Here is a 14,447-nt window from a genome sequence, read left to right as displayed (position 1 = left end):
TCGTGGAGAGAGCAGGAGGTGGGGGTGCAAGGGCATAAGATTTGCTTACGGCACTTAATACTCTTGCACTAGCAACAGGTTCTGGGGGAGGATGTGAATGCCTGGAGGGGAGAGGGTGGTAGTTTTTAAAGTTTAGGTTGCTGGAAGGAGCTGGGCTTTTTTGCAGCCCTGAAACAGAGAATGAATGAAGTGTGTTGGGGGGACAGCACAGGCAGGGTTATCCCCTATTCCCACTGTTATATGTGCTTATTCTGGAACCATTAGCAATAAAGCTCCAGAGCATTTAAATTTTTCAGGGCATTAGCATATTAAACTAATTATACAAATGATATGCTGTTATTTATTAGACATCTGTACTCATGTTTAGAAATATCTTTAAGAATTATGTCTAATCTAAAAATAAGTTACAGTAAATCTGAAGCTTTCCCACTTTCTTCAAATGAGTGTTTTCACACTCCCAGAGTCCTCTAATGCTTTGGTTGGAACGCCATCTAGCTCAACTGCAGTCACAAAAGTAGAGACTCCCTGGCTGGGGACATCCATGAAATTAAAAAAAGAGTGAGAGGTCACGCATTAATGTCCATTGGCTCATCTTCCCTGCAGGGACAGTCTCAGGCAAAATGGTCCCTTTATCCACAGCTGAAACATGGGGTTCCAGCTGAGGTTTACAGGTGACGTGAAGAGTCTTGCCGGACTTGCTCTACTGATTGTCGTGACCTCTGAGTCTTAGAACTCCGCTGTCCTCTATCTGAGTTGAGGGGCTTCTCTGGGAACTATGGCGAGTCAGGCATGGTCTGGGCCTGATAATAGGCCTCCATTACTTTCAGAGCCTTTTCAACCACTGCCACATTGGCCGTTCTAGGCTGTCTAGGAACTGTCCCAGTGGAACTGCTTTGGCTACCTCCACCCCGGTCTTCCCTTCCAGGTGCAGCCACTTCCAAGTGACATCTTTAAGTCTGTGGAACAGGTTCCTTGGGTTTTCTCCATCCTGCAGAACTCCCCACAAAATCTTTGTCAGTAGGTTTCTGGAGTGAGTTCCGCTCTCTCTAGAATGGTGACCTTGACTTCCTGGTATGTGGCCCTCCCTTCCAGAATGGCCATTTGGAAGGCAACTTGACTACTCCCTAGATAGGTAGCCCACCTATCCTCTGGCCAGCCTGCCAGTCGAGCTGTGAGTTCAAAATTTTGCAGGAAACCAAAGGGGTCTTCTCCAGGGGTCATCTTCAGTAGTGTTGGTAACACAGAAGGTGGACTGGTTACAGTGGTTTGCACAGCTTGTGCTATCTGGATTAGCACCGTATGTGCTGCATCACCTGCTCCTGATCAATTTGCATTTGTAGGGCATTCTGTAATTTTTGCTGCCCTGTAGCAAGGACCTGGATGACTTGCTACATCTTCCTTGCTTACTGAGCTGCCTCCAAACTATGTACCTCTCCGGGGAAAGGAGAGGGGAAAAAAACCCGCTGGCCTGTTCGGCCCTTACTCACTGCTTGACCCCTGACTACACAGGTAGGGCTAAACCCCCTTGGCCTGTTGTGCGAAGGCCTTGTGAATGGAGCTGGGAGGCCCCAGGAAAAGAGGAAAAAAAAAAAAAAACTTTGTAGGATTTTTTTTTCTTCTGCTATTGCAACTATGAGCTCTTGCCTGTGCTTCCCTCTTAGGGAAGACATCCCATTTCTGTCATCATATGCGATAACATGGCCGATTTGTGTGTAGGAATCAGCCAAGAGAAATAAGGAGGCAGATTCTGGCTGTTTCTTAGGTGCAGTTTATTTACAGTGCATAAAACCAAAAGCAAACAGCTCACCTTAACTTCAGGTAACTCACAATCCTTCAACATAGTAGGTCTTAGTGTAGGGTGTGTGCCGGCCTGCTCCCTGGGGCCTCTTTGACCTTTCCAGGCCCTGAGTTCTTAAACTCTGGTGAGGGGCTCCCCCCCTTCACCCAGGATCCCCTGTGGGTCTGGATCTTAAGGAGAACCAGACAAGACAGCTGGGCCCGGTCCCTTAAGGTAGGGAGTTTTCTATACACTCCCTCATACAAGGGTCAAAACCAGAAGTCAGGCCAGGACGGACACACTAGGCAAGACAAGCACAGAGGACCGGGACACTGGTGGAGAGGCAAGGCAACAACAAGACAAGTCAGGGAAGGTAACAGAGCAAGGCAAGGCAACACGGAGACAAGGTAACACGGAGAGCAACACATACTGCAAGGCAGGAGGACTGTTGCCGAGGTGCTGCCTGGGTGCAAAGGACTTCCTTATTGTTATGCTTGGCAGCTCGCAGGACAGCCCTATGAGCCACCACCACACTTACCCCCATTGTGCCTCGATGCTGCCAGAGTCCTCTTACTGCAGCAGAGCTCCGCCATTACAGGCAGAGGATGCTGCTCTCGGCTGCAGCCCGGGAGACTGACATGCTGGCACCTCTCCGACCTCCCCTTAGGCACGTGCGCACCCGTGTGCCTTCTTAAAGAGCCTGCAGCGGGAAAACAGCCGCGGCGCCCTATGATGAGATGACCGGCCTTCCCCTTATAAGGCCCAGTCAAAGTTGCAGTCCCTCGGCTCAGCCATGGGTCTCCTGCTTTGCAGTGCCTGTTGCCAGTGTTCCTGTGTCTTGTCTTCTTGCCTCGTCCAGCCTTGTCTTCCTTGTGCTGCCTTCCTCATCCAGCCTTGCCCATCCTGTCCATCTTGTCCAGCTTCTTCCATGAGTCTACGTCCACCTTGGCCTGACTCTCCAGATTTGATCTCTTGCTTGGACCTGACCACGATTGTCTGTTCCTGATCACTCTTGCTAGCCACCTGCCCTGACCTTGGCCTGTTCCTGACTGATAGTCTGCTGCCTGCCCTGGCCTCAATATGATTTTGAAAGCAACAAGGTAGGCGATCCAGTAAAGCCGTGAGGAAGCAAGAAAGTGGTGGATGCCACAAGAAAGTCTTTTTCAAGTCTTTAATAATGGAGACGTAAAATATCATATACAAGTGCCCGACTCTGGCCGAGTTTCGCCACCAGTGAAAAAGACTTTCTTGTGGCATCCACCACTTTGTTGCTTCCTCAATATGATTTTGACTTCTGTTATCTTCATCGCTCTAGGGACCTGCCTAAGACCTGCCGGCCACCAGAATCCAAGGGCTCAGCTTGCGGGGGGAGGCGGCTGGTAAAGGTGAAGTTCCAGACTGACCCGCTGCAGGGTGTGCTCGCCCGCTGCTGGTGTAGGTCTCACGGGCTCGCTGTAAAGACTGAGTCAACTCCGCCGCAGTAGAAAGGGCTCACTCACCCGCTATCCTTCACACATATATATCCATGGAGGATGTGATGTCATCAGCCATTGCCACAGGGAGTCCCAACTGGAGGACCTACAACGGAAGTCCAGAGCTACAGGAAGTTTTAGCCAGGGTCCTTGGAGCAGCATGTTGCAAGAGGCTATGCCAGGGTCACTTCAGACCAGAGCTGATGACCCCTGCAGCCAGCTTCCGAGACATTATCACAGACACTATTATCTGCCGCACCTCTGGGAACTCTGACCCCTGCCTGCCCCTCTTCTCCGGCATTTCAGATCATTGAAAGGGCCGGACTCCACTGGGAACACCATCTCCCCCTGCCATCTCGGGGGTTTGCCATGCACCACACCGGGGGCAGTTTGCCTCGAGCCTCCCCTGTTTAAGTAGCACATTTCAAACCAATCGGGGAAAATATTTTTTCCACTGCATGAACAATCAGGCTCCGGAATTCATTATCGGAGGATGTGATAAAGGCAGCAAACGTAGCCGGGGTGGAGAAGGCAACAGCAAAGTGCTCTTTGGGCGTTAGCCGTTTTACACCCACTGGGGGAAAGGCATTCTGGGGCTGAACATGGAAGGTACCTGCACATAAATTTACCCCCACAAATAACCATCCCCTAATTTTCAAAGCAAATTTACGCACACAAATTAGTTTTGAAAGTTCTGGGTAAAATCAGTGCGTGAAAGGTACAGGCAGTCTTTACCCAAATGTGCACAGTTATACAACTGCGCTCTCTCTCTGAATAAGGTACTTACCACTCCAACTTATCTCAACCAGACAGGACACGACATGCTGACGGGCACATGTAGCCAGAGAGACCAAACCTGATAGAATATTTAGATACCCGCAGCTCGAGGTGACAGAGATAATTCACAAGTCTTCACAAAACAAATTACCTTCAATATACAACAAAAAAAAAAGTAAATAATCATACAACAAAAATTACATTAAAACAGGATGAAGTATCATCAGCTATGTAGAGTATATCTCACTTGATTTTATCCTAAAATGCATTTGTAAAATAAGAGGTCTTACAATCTTTCCTAAACTTGAAATTATCCTATCCCTGGCAAAGTTCCTTTGAAAGTGCATTCTCAAGAAAAGTTACAGCAAAAGAAAAGGCCTGATTCTTTGTCTGCCCCTATCTATAAGCCCTTGATAGAGGAATGCTAGGGTTGCCAACTGGCTCCAGATTTTCAGGACAGGTTCATCCAGTCCTGCTTTTACCCCATTGCATGCAGGGATTTATTCTGAGTTCCCTACTGCATTCCCTAAGAAAAGCAAGACTAGAAGTACCTGCATGCAGATGAGTAAAACCAGGACTGGATCAACCTTTCCTGAAAATCTGGAGCCAGTTGGCTACCCTAAGGGTCGCTCATGCGGAAATCACTATTGTCGATGGGATGAATGTGTAGGAATATAAGATTTCACCTTGTTACTAAGATAACTCAGGCCCATACCATGGACGGTTTTAGAAGCCAGTCACAGGGTCTTAAACTGAATCCTGTAAACAGGTAACCAATGAAGGCTAGCCAAAGTCAGAGACATGTGTTCCCGAACAGCAATACACCAAGCATCATCCCAAGCTGAGCCTCTTCCTCCATGCTACGATGGCTAAGGCACAGATATAAGACGACTAAAGATCCAAGTTCTAATCCCAGCCCACCAGTCAACTGTGAAAGCTGGAATAAATGCCTTAAGCATCTCATACTCAGAATTGTATAAAGTTCTGTAGGTAATCTCACTATCATGGAACACACACTTTCTCACCCATGTAGACAAAGAAAAAATAGTTACAACTTGGACTATATCTTTAATTCAGTTGGTGTCTCAGGGCCATTCAATGCCCTCTGCCCTTGGTGAGCTGCTGTCTAATGGAGCCAGGCAGTACAGCAGCCAGGAGTGTAGAGTGCAGAAGGATAAAAAAAAACCCCAATCTTACAGGCAGATTACTACAGACTTATTTTTAAGGAATATTACTGTAAATGAACACTACAATTTCTTACCATAGAATGCTGGAGTTTGACAACAGCAGCTGTTTCAAATAAGAGTCTCTTTTTTAAATATTTTACCATAGCTTTGTGACAGTGAGGAATTGGCTACTGACATTACATTAGAAATAGAGCTCCTGCAATGATATCATTGACGTGCTATATACACAGCTGTTGTCCTGCAGTGACATCATTGCAGTGTCCTACATAGAGCCACTCTCCTGCAATGATATCACTGCTATGCTATATATGGAGCTGCTGTCTTGCATGATAGCACTGCAGTGTCACACATGGAGTTGCTCTCCCGCAGTGACATCAGAGCAGCGTGGTGCACGGATCCGCTCTCCCGCAGTGGTATCAGAGCAGCGTGGTGCACGGATCCGCTCTCCCGCAGTGGTATCAGAGCAGCGTGGTGCACGGATCCGCTCTCCCGCAGTGGTATCAGAGCAGCGTGGTGCACGGATCTGCTCTCCATAGCATTTGGAGATTGCCGGTAGGCTGCGAGCAGAGCTCCAACCCACTCACAGCTGAAGATTATGGAGGCCTCGCTGGGCTGTGAGTGGAGTCCATCCCGCTCACGGCTTAGGATGACAGAGGCCCTGTGTGTCTGTGATTTGGAGTCTGGGTGCCTAAATGAGGATGTGTGTAAGTGTTGAGAGAGGGAGTCTGTGTGAAGACTGAATGTAAGATACCATTCTTTAACCCCTAAGGCAGCAAGCGGAGACAGCCAGACCTGTTAGAGCTCCCTTAACAATCTGCAAACCGAAAGGAGCTTTGAAACCCGCTGCTCATAATCTCATAGGCATGCCCAAGCGAAACATGTGGAAGAACATCTGGTTTAGGAGGCCTGCAGCTGTGCAATAGATTGCCAGACGACCGGAGGGCAGAGACGTACTCAGGAACGTTTAGGGCGAGAGCTGGAACCCTAATCTTTAGGCAGGCATTGGGAACGGAAAGCCATTTAAAAACCATTTATTTTCCCTCAGCCGATTCCCTAAGATTCCCAGGGGATCAGGTTCATGGAGAAGAGGCCAGGCTGTGCTGTCCGACGTAAGTGCCCTCTGAGGCACGTGCTGCTCATACAGAGCAGAAGTAGACGTGCACGCCTTTCTAGCTTTCCTTTGCAACCACAGAGAGGTGGGCTAGAAATTATTTTGGGTCCCTGAACAAAGAGAATTCTGATAGATAAACACATACAGGTGGATTTTAAAAGCCCTGCGTGCGCCCAGAACCGAGAGAGACGCGAGTATTTGGGGCCGGAACGCGCTGAGCGGATTTTAAAAGCCGCCCACGTACCCGCGTATTTCCCGCTATGCGCAGAACATTTTTTTTTTTCCTCCAGAAAAGGGCAGGGCACGCGCACGATCTGGGTGGGGCCTGGTGGGTGTTCCTGGATTTGGAAATGAAACCAGTGGGTAAATACTGGCGCACGCCAGTGCGCAGCGGGGCTCCCTGCTGAGCAGGATCTTAAGGGCCGGGGTTAACGGGTAAAAGGGGGCTTAGGAAGTCCTATCCCTTACCCGGGAGAACTGGGAAAATGGCCAATTGCGTCAGCGCGCGTCTCTTATGAAATTCCCCCACTCACATGCTAGAGGCAGCGTTTGCACAGGCGGGCACATGTCCTTTATAAAATCGTGCGCACAGGTACGCGCGTTCAGCTTACTTCATAACATGCATGCATATACGCGCGTTATAAAATGGCCGCGTCCTGTTATGCGAGCTGGCATACGCGCATACATGCGTGCCTCCCGCGACGCTTTTAAAATTTGCCTGATAGCATTTAAAAATGGGGTTTCAGGCTCTTCCCAGCTCTGGTAGAAATGGGCCGCGTTGCAAATTTTCATTACAATGTGAGGGGCAGATATTTAGCTATGGAACAGCTAGTGACGTTAGCCGGATACACCTATCTGGCTAAATTCAGCAGCGCAGCAGTGCTGCTGAATATACCCAGGTATCTTAAAGTTAGCCGGACAAGTATATCCAGCTAACTTTATGGCAGCCCTGTGGGGCAACCAGAGTTAGCCTCCGGCCCGCCCCCAATTTATGCATCACGCATTAGACAGCTAGGATGTAGCCACATACGTCGAGGAATATCACCGTCTTACCAATCAGACGGATAACTTTTCTGTTATCCGCCTAAATGGCTTTTGAATAACAACCTCTACGTATGTTGTTATAATATAGATCAGGAGGTAAGCAAATCTGTTCCCGGAGTGCCATAAACAGGCCTGGTGTTCAGGACCTCCACAATGAATATACATGAGATATTTTTGTGTACAGTGGAGGCAGTGTATGCAGATGTGCCTTGTGAATATTCATTAGGGTAGGACCTGAAGACCAGACCTGTTTGTGGCACTGCAGGACCAGAACTGCCTGCCTCTGGTGCAGAGCCTTGGGTGGGTCTTTCCCAGCTCAGCCACCCCTGTGGTGATTCTCCTCATCCTGTCCCTGCTCTGTCCTGTTCTCTGTGGAGGTTTCTTCAAAACTGGCTTCCGGGAGGACCATGGTTCATGACGTTGGCTCTGATAGGGGTGCAGAGGCCGGCTAAACAGGACGCAGAATCCTACTGAAGTCCAAAGCCAGACAGCAATGGGTCGGCACCTCAAAATGTATAAAATAGCTGTTTTAATCTACCGGCCCCCACTTCAAGACTACAACGTTGTTATTCCAAACAGCCTTTATATGCCCACAATGTGAGCTAAGATCACTCAGTGCATACTGGGGTATGCAGTATTAGCCTAAATAATTATAGGCTCCAAATTTACAATGTCTGTGATCTAAATACATGCAAAGATGCCAAATTATTTTATTTATTTATTTATTTGAAGAGTTTTATATACCGTTATTCGGAAAGCCATCATAACGATTTACAAAGTGATTAAATTTTAACAAAGAGGTTTTGAGATATCATAACATGTTGTAATTACAATAATAAACATAACCAATAAGTCTCTGCAGCTATAAGGTTGAATGTGGAGGGAGGTTAGTTAGGTTGAGAATTAAGGTTATGAGTTCATTTGAGAGTTGGTCTGTGTAGATGATTGTGGATCCATGAAGAATTTACGAAACAGTAAAGTTTTTAAGTCTTTTTTGAAGGTTTTTATATTGTGTTGAGATCTTAGGTCTTCAGGTAGAGTGTTCCAAAGATTAGGGGAGGCGATGGAGAAGGCTCTCTCTCTTGTTGTTGTTAGATGAGCATCTTTGACAGTGGGGATTGATAAGAGGTTTGAATTGCTGGATCGTAGGTTTCTTGAGGAGTTTTGAAGAGTTATGTTAAGGGTTTTAAGTCCTTGATGATCATCGTTAAGGACTTTATGGATGATAGTCATGGATTTGTAAGCGATTTGTGCAGTGATAGGGAGCCAGTGAAGAGATGACAAGATGGGCGTAATATGGTCATTTCTTTTTGTTCCAGTTAGAAAAGATATTAACCAAAACCTGGAAATCTCTGGAGAACAAACCGCCGATCGTTCAGTTTGTAGGCGTTCTCCTGCACGGCCACAAGTTTATGAAATGCAATGCTGAGGGAATTAGCCTGAACTGTGAGGTCCCCAGCTTTCAGAAAAAATGAAAAACCATGGCGATTTCAGACAGTGCTTGCAACAGTGGGGTAAAGAAGGGAGTAGTACGTTATTTAATCTGTGCCTAGTTTAAGTTCTGTTTTGAACATTTATTATATTGCATTTATTCCAGGTTTTATGCCGTACTTTCTATTTATTTTTACTGTAGTACTTGATTTATTTAAAGTAATTTACAAGCCGCTAATCCAGAACCCGTTCTCAGCAGTATACGAAAATAAACCTGAAATAAAAAAACAAATATATGAAAAACAATATTGACCGATATGAGCACAGAAATGGAAATGACATTATACAAATATGAAATCATAAATAAATATATAAAAGAGAGGGAGCAAATGGTTTGTCCGTACACGACGAGGAGCAAAGTCTGAAGCACAGGAGAGCCTGCCAAAGAAAGAACTGATTAGCATGTGGTCCAGGCCGAAATGCTCTCCCTCCCCACCCAAAACATCTCAGGTCGCCAAATCTGCACCTACAGGACCCCACCAGGCGTTGGTTAGCAAAGGGAAGAGAAGTTGATTGCCACCTGGAAAGAATAGTGCAGATAAATAAAAAAGAAACGGAAAAATCAGAGTCAAAAGGAAATAATGAATATAATAAAAAGGCAGACAGAGAAAAGCAGGTCAGAAAGAAAGGAAAAACGGGAAGAAAAAAAGGTGAGAGAATAGCAACACACTGAAGCCCTGCACACTGCACGCTGGAGACCTGCATGCTGCACACCTGCACGCTGGAGACCTGCACACTGCACGCTGGAGACCTGCACACTGCACGCTGGAGACCTGCATGCTGCACACCTGCACAATGGAGACCTGCACACTGCACGCTGGAGGCCTGCATGCTGCACACCTGCACGCTGGAGACCTGCATGCTGCACGCTGGAGACCTGCATGCTGCACACCTGCACGCTGGTTGCATGGCACTAAGGAGGCACATTTCATGCCACAGAAAATGGAAAAGAGATGTTAAATTACTTTCTCCTTCTTCACCGCCAGCACGAGCCTTTCCCCCTTCCTCCGCCGCAGGTGGCTGGGATAACCAGCATCGTCACTGTGTGACAGCTACCACGGCCCTATCCACTGAGACACACAAGCAGCAGCAGCTCAGGTAATAATGTACTTAGGACATGATTCAACACTAAGTGGAAAAAAGAAAATTGTATTGCAATGCACCATTCCTCGCTGTAAGTGGAGGAAAAAACCTCAGATGCCTGATCTCAGCAAAAACCGCCTGCAATCAGGGGAATCAACCTCCAAAAAGAAACCGTTTTACTGTTGCTTCTTTATAAAGCCTTTAGTGTGATTTCTTCTTTATCTCATCAAAAATTGTTTTTCCTTAATCTCTGAAAACATTTTATGACACGTGAGCCCTCCAATTATCCATTGTGTAATGAAATAAAGTCACTTTTTTTAAATAATCTCATACCAAATGAATGAGTGTCACAGTCAATACTGCAAAAAAATGACTTAATACTCTGAATAGCTTATCGTCCCCAGTAGCGGTCGACCTAGATGGCATCAAATTCCTTACCGACGATGACTTCGGTGCCGGACATCTATTCCCCACCTCGACAGCAGTTCGCCCATCGGGCTGTGTCAGGGGAACATGTCCGGTAGAAAAACGATACTTTTCAAGTTCTCCATACCTGAAAGCCTCTTCGTACACGCGTCATCTGGTGCCCGATCAGGCATGCAAACTGATCCCCTAAGGATCTACCTAAGGCAATTGTATGAGTGCTGTTTTCAGAGCACTGCCTTTCCTGGTAATCCACCCGCCCCATGCCACAGTGCCTGGCGAGTTTAGGGCTAGATATCCTAAATGATTTCGCCCAGTCAGTGTCTATGGGAAACATGCTTAGCATGCCCGCCCCTTCCTTTGTGGTGGCAACAACCTAAGACAAATAATAAAAACTATTTAAGCTCCTCTACCTCTTCCCATAAGAAAACAATGTCCTCAATATATCTGCAATAAATGTCTAACATAAACCTATTGTTATTGAAGATGAATTCCTGCCCATATGTACTGTATATGGTCCTAGCTCCATAGAACCAACTGCTCCATAAGATTCACTTGGATCCTAGTTGGGATACAGTAAGAAGGAGGCCTGAGAGAATCAGCCCTTGGATGTCTATGTGCTCCAAACTCTTCCATAACAGCTTAAGAAATCCCTTCAGGCAAAGACCCTTGCGCTATGTCAGGAGACCCTGTGTATGTGTTTAGAGACCCCGAAAGGTTCAAGTTCTAAGGTAGGCATTTCCCAGGAATGAGACAAAGAGCAGACGTCTCACCAGGCCAGCTCCAGAGCCAGCAACTCACCGTGCTCCTATAGACTGGGCTTGTTTATTGCTCCCTAGGAGGCTAATGCAGTACAAGCTCAGAATTTCCTTTATGAACATAAGAACATGCCATACTGGGCCAGACCTAGGGTCCATCAAGCCCAGCATCCTGTTTCCAACAGTGGCCAATCCAGGCCATAAGAACCTGGCAAGTACCCAAAAACTAAGTCTATCCCATGTTACCATTGCTAATGGCAGTGGCTATTCTCTAAGTGAACTTAATAGCAGGTAATGGACTTCTCCTCCAAGAACTTATCCAATCTTTTTTTGAAACCCAACTATACTAATTGCACTAACCACATCCTCTGGCAATGAATTCTAGGAGCTTCTTCTGATGTCAGCATGTGAGGATTGTGAGTCAATATCTTTGCTGCATTGAGAGCGCATCAGAACTCTTTAACCAGAATGCCTTAATATTTCTGGGATATCCAACTAATTGGATCTTAACAGTCATCTTATGGAAACAACAACACAGTACGTTGCTGTATTTACCCCTGAAGTGCCTGCGAGTCTGAAATTTAAACTAGCACAGTTTCATTCTGAAAGTATGCCCTATGAAGTAGGACAGGAAAAGAAAGAAAAATTCATACTGGCTATGTGTCACTCAGGACATGCTAGAACTAATGATGGTGGTTCCGACAGTGCCCACCTTTCAACTGAAGATAACAACCCTGGTACAACTATAGGCCATGCTGACCTTCTTCACGGACCCACTTTAACAGTTCACCATGAAACAAATAGGTCACACAAAGAAGTATTTCTATTAATCAATGATGATCTCAAGGTGAATTTTGTTCGGCATCATATTTAGTCTGTGTAGTTGACTTGCACTGTTCATGGACTGAACTTCATAGTATAATCATATGCTGATTTTTTTTAACTCACCTAATTTTTTAACTTACACGTTCATTACATAAGATGTGTGATGTGCTATCTCGATGACTTCTCCAAATGAACCAGAGAGTCCCAGTGCTTGCAACTTAATATTCGCCATTCAATGGTGCACGTATGGAAAATACTTCTCTTCAAAATGCAAATGTTGCAGAGTATGCTGTTTGCCAGTTCTGCTGAATTAAAAACATGCTCCGACATTGATGTCCCAGGTATACGCCTGCTTCTGGAGTTCCTTGCCACACTGTAAACAGATTGAAAATGAAGAACAAACACTTAGATTTATAGGCTAGGTGTACCCAAGTCATTAGACACATGATTTAAAACAACCAATCGCTGGTGTCAGAATGTTTTTGAAAAAACTGCTGATGGTCCAAAAACGTTAAACCGAATAGATTGTAAGTGATATCGAGGAAGGGCTATCAGGAAAGCTTTACCTTTTAGTGGATGATACAAAAATTTGCAACAGGGTAGACATCCTAAAAAGTGTAGAAAACACGAGGAGGATCTAGTGAAGCTCAAGGAATGTTCTAGAGTCTGGAAGCTAAGACTTAATGCTAAAAAAATGCAGGGTGATGCATTTGGGTTGGAAAAACAGGAGCAGGATCTAGGGGTGATTATATCCAATTATTTTACAGATTTAAATATGTATGCCTTAGAGGAAAGAAGGGAGATATGATAGATACAGTTCAATAATAAAATGCTCAGGAGGTGGGCTTCTTCCAATAGAAAGGAGGATCTAGAACAAGGAGGAGGAATCTAAGGAAATATTTATTTATATAAAAGGTGGTGGACACATGGAACAGAGTCCCTGGGGCGGTGGTGGAGACAGGGACATTATTAGAATTCAAGAGAGCACGGGACAAGCAGAGAGGAACTCTGAGGGAGAGGGCTATAAAACAGATATGAAGGGGCAGAGTGCATGAGCCGTGTGGTCTTTATCTGCAGTCATGTTCTGCTTCAATGTTTCTATAAGGGCTACTCATATGGAAATGAGAACATCCCCAAGCCACTGCTAATCCTTCTCCTTCAGTCTGAGAGTACCTATGCTGATATGGCGACAGGGCCTGGCTGGTATAAGCACTTGACCTGCTTTAGCCAATCGTGTGAGGACAGCTCCTAAAGCAACCAGAAGTCCAGTCTTCTTGTCAGCATCAAAGTGCATCGTGATAACATCACTGGCAAGGGATTTTTTTTAGTTCAGCAAAAGCATGTTTGTGTTCTTTCCATTCCCACACCTGGCCTCTCCTGGTGAGCTTTCCAAGAGGCTGTGTAATTGTAGCCAGCTGTGGTACGAAGCCACCACAATAGTTGGCAAACCCTAACAGGCTCTCAGCTGCTGTTGCCTTGTGGATACAGACGCATTTTGGATATTTAGCACTTTCTTAGGGTCTGTTGAAAAGCTCTAATGTGGGTTAGTTGTTCTCAGTGTAATATTCTGCTCGTCAAGTCATTGTAAGTCAAAGTGATGTTTTTCTGATGAGGTTACACACACTAATATGTCATTGCTGACATTGAGGAACTCCAGAGAATCCAAATAACACCTTCTGGATCGTATACTGAAAGATTTCTGCAACTGAAGAAATACTAAAATGAGATATCTTGTATTGATGGAGGCCCACATGAGCTGTAAAAGTGCTGGTGTGTACCATGACTCAGGATGAAGAGCCGGAAGGCCAAGTTTGCAAAAACCTTTGCTTTATTTACAGTAGATTGGCAATGAGACCATCCACAGTGGGAGTGATATCACATTTCTGTCTGTAATATATTCACTTGTTTTATTTGTGTAAGAAAGGCAATTAATTAAGACTAATAAACTAAATTAGACTTATGGCCTGCTTTGGGGTGGAGGCATGGCCTAGTTAAGAAGCAGGGAAACCAGGGTTCAAATCCTGCCTCCCCCACTGACGGGCCTTATCATCTTAGGTAAGTCGCGTCATCCTCCATCGCCTTAGATACAAACTTAGGGGCCTAGTGGTAAAAATACTCCCAGGGCTCCTGTAGCCCCTTCAGTCACGTTAAAACCCCTACACGTCTAGAAAGATCCACTCTCTCACTGCTGCCCCTTGAGGTGGCTAAAACTGCAAAAATATAATGTAAAAAAAAAGTGATACAAGCAAATTATGCCTTCAGCTGCTGGCACCAGCGCCCTGAGGGGGGTTTAACAGACCTACTGGACCAGCAAAGACTACAAGGCAATCTACTGGAGGGGCTGTGGGTGGGGGCGGAGGTCATGGAGCGGGTAACTTTTAAAAAGCAAAGGGTGGGAGGCCAGCCATGGACTCTAAACTTCTTTAAATTACATTTTTGCAACTTTGGCTGCCTCAAGGGTTGGTGGGTTTTACATTTACTGATAGGGACAGCAGACGG

Source organism: Rhinatrema bivittatum, chromosome 3 (genome assembly GCF_901001135.1).
Source record: "Rhinatrema bivittatum chromosome 3, aRhiBiv1.1, whole genome shotgun sequence".
In the NCBI taxonomy this organism is placed as follows: Eukaryota; Metazoa; Chordata; class Amphibia; order Gymnophiona; family Rhinatrematidae; genus Rhinatrema; species Rhinatrema bivittatum.
The sequence above is the reverse complement of the archived record's forward strand: the minus strand, read 5'-3'. Positions refer to the sequence as shown.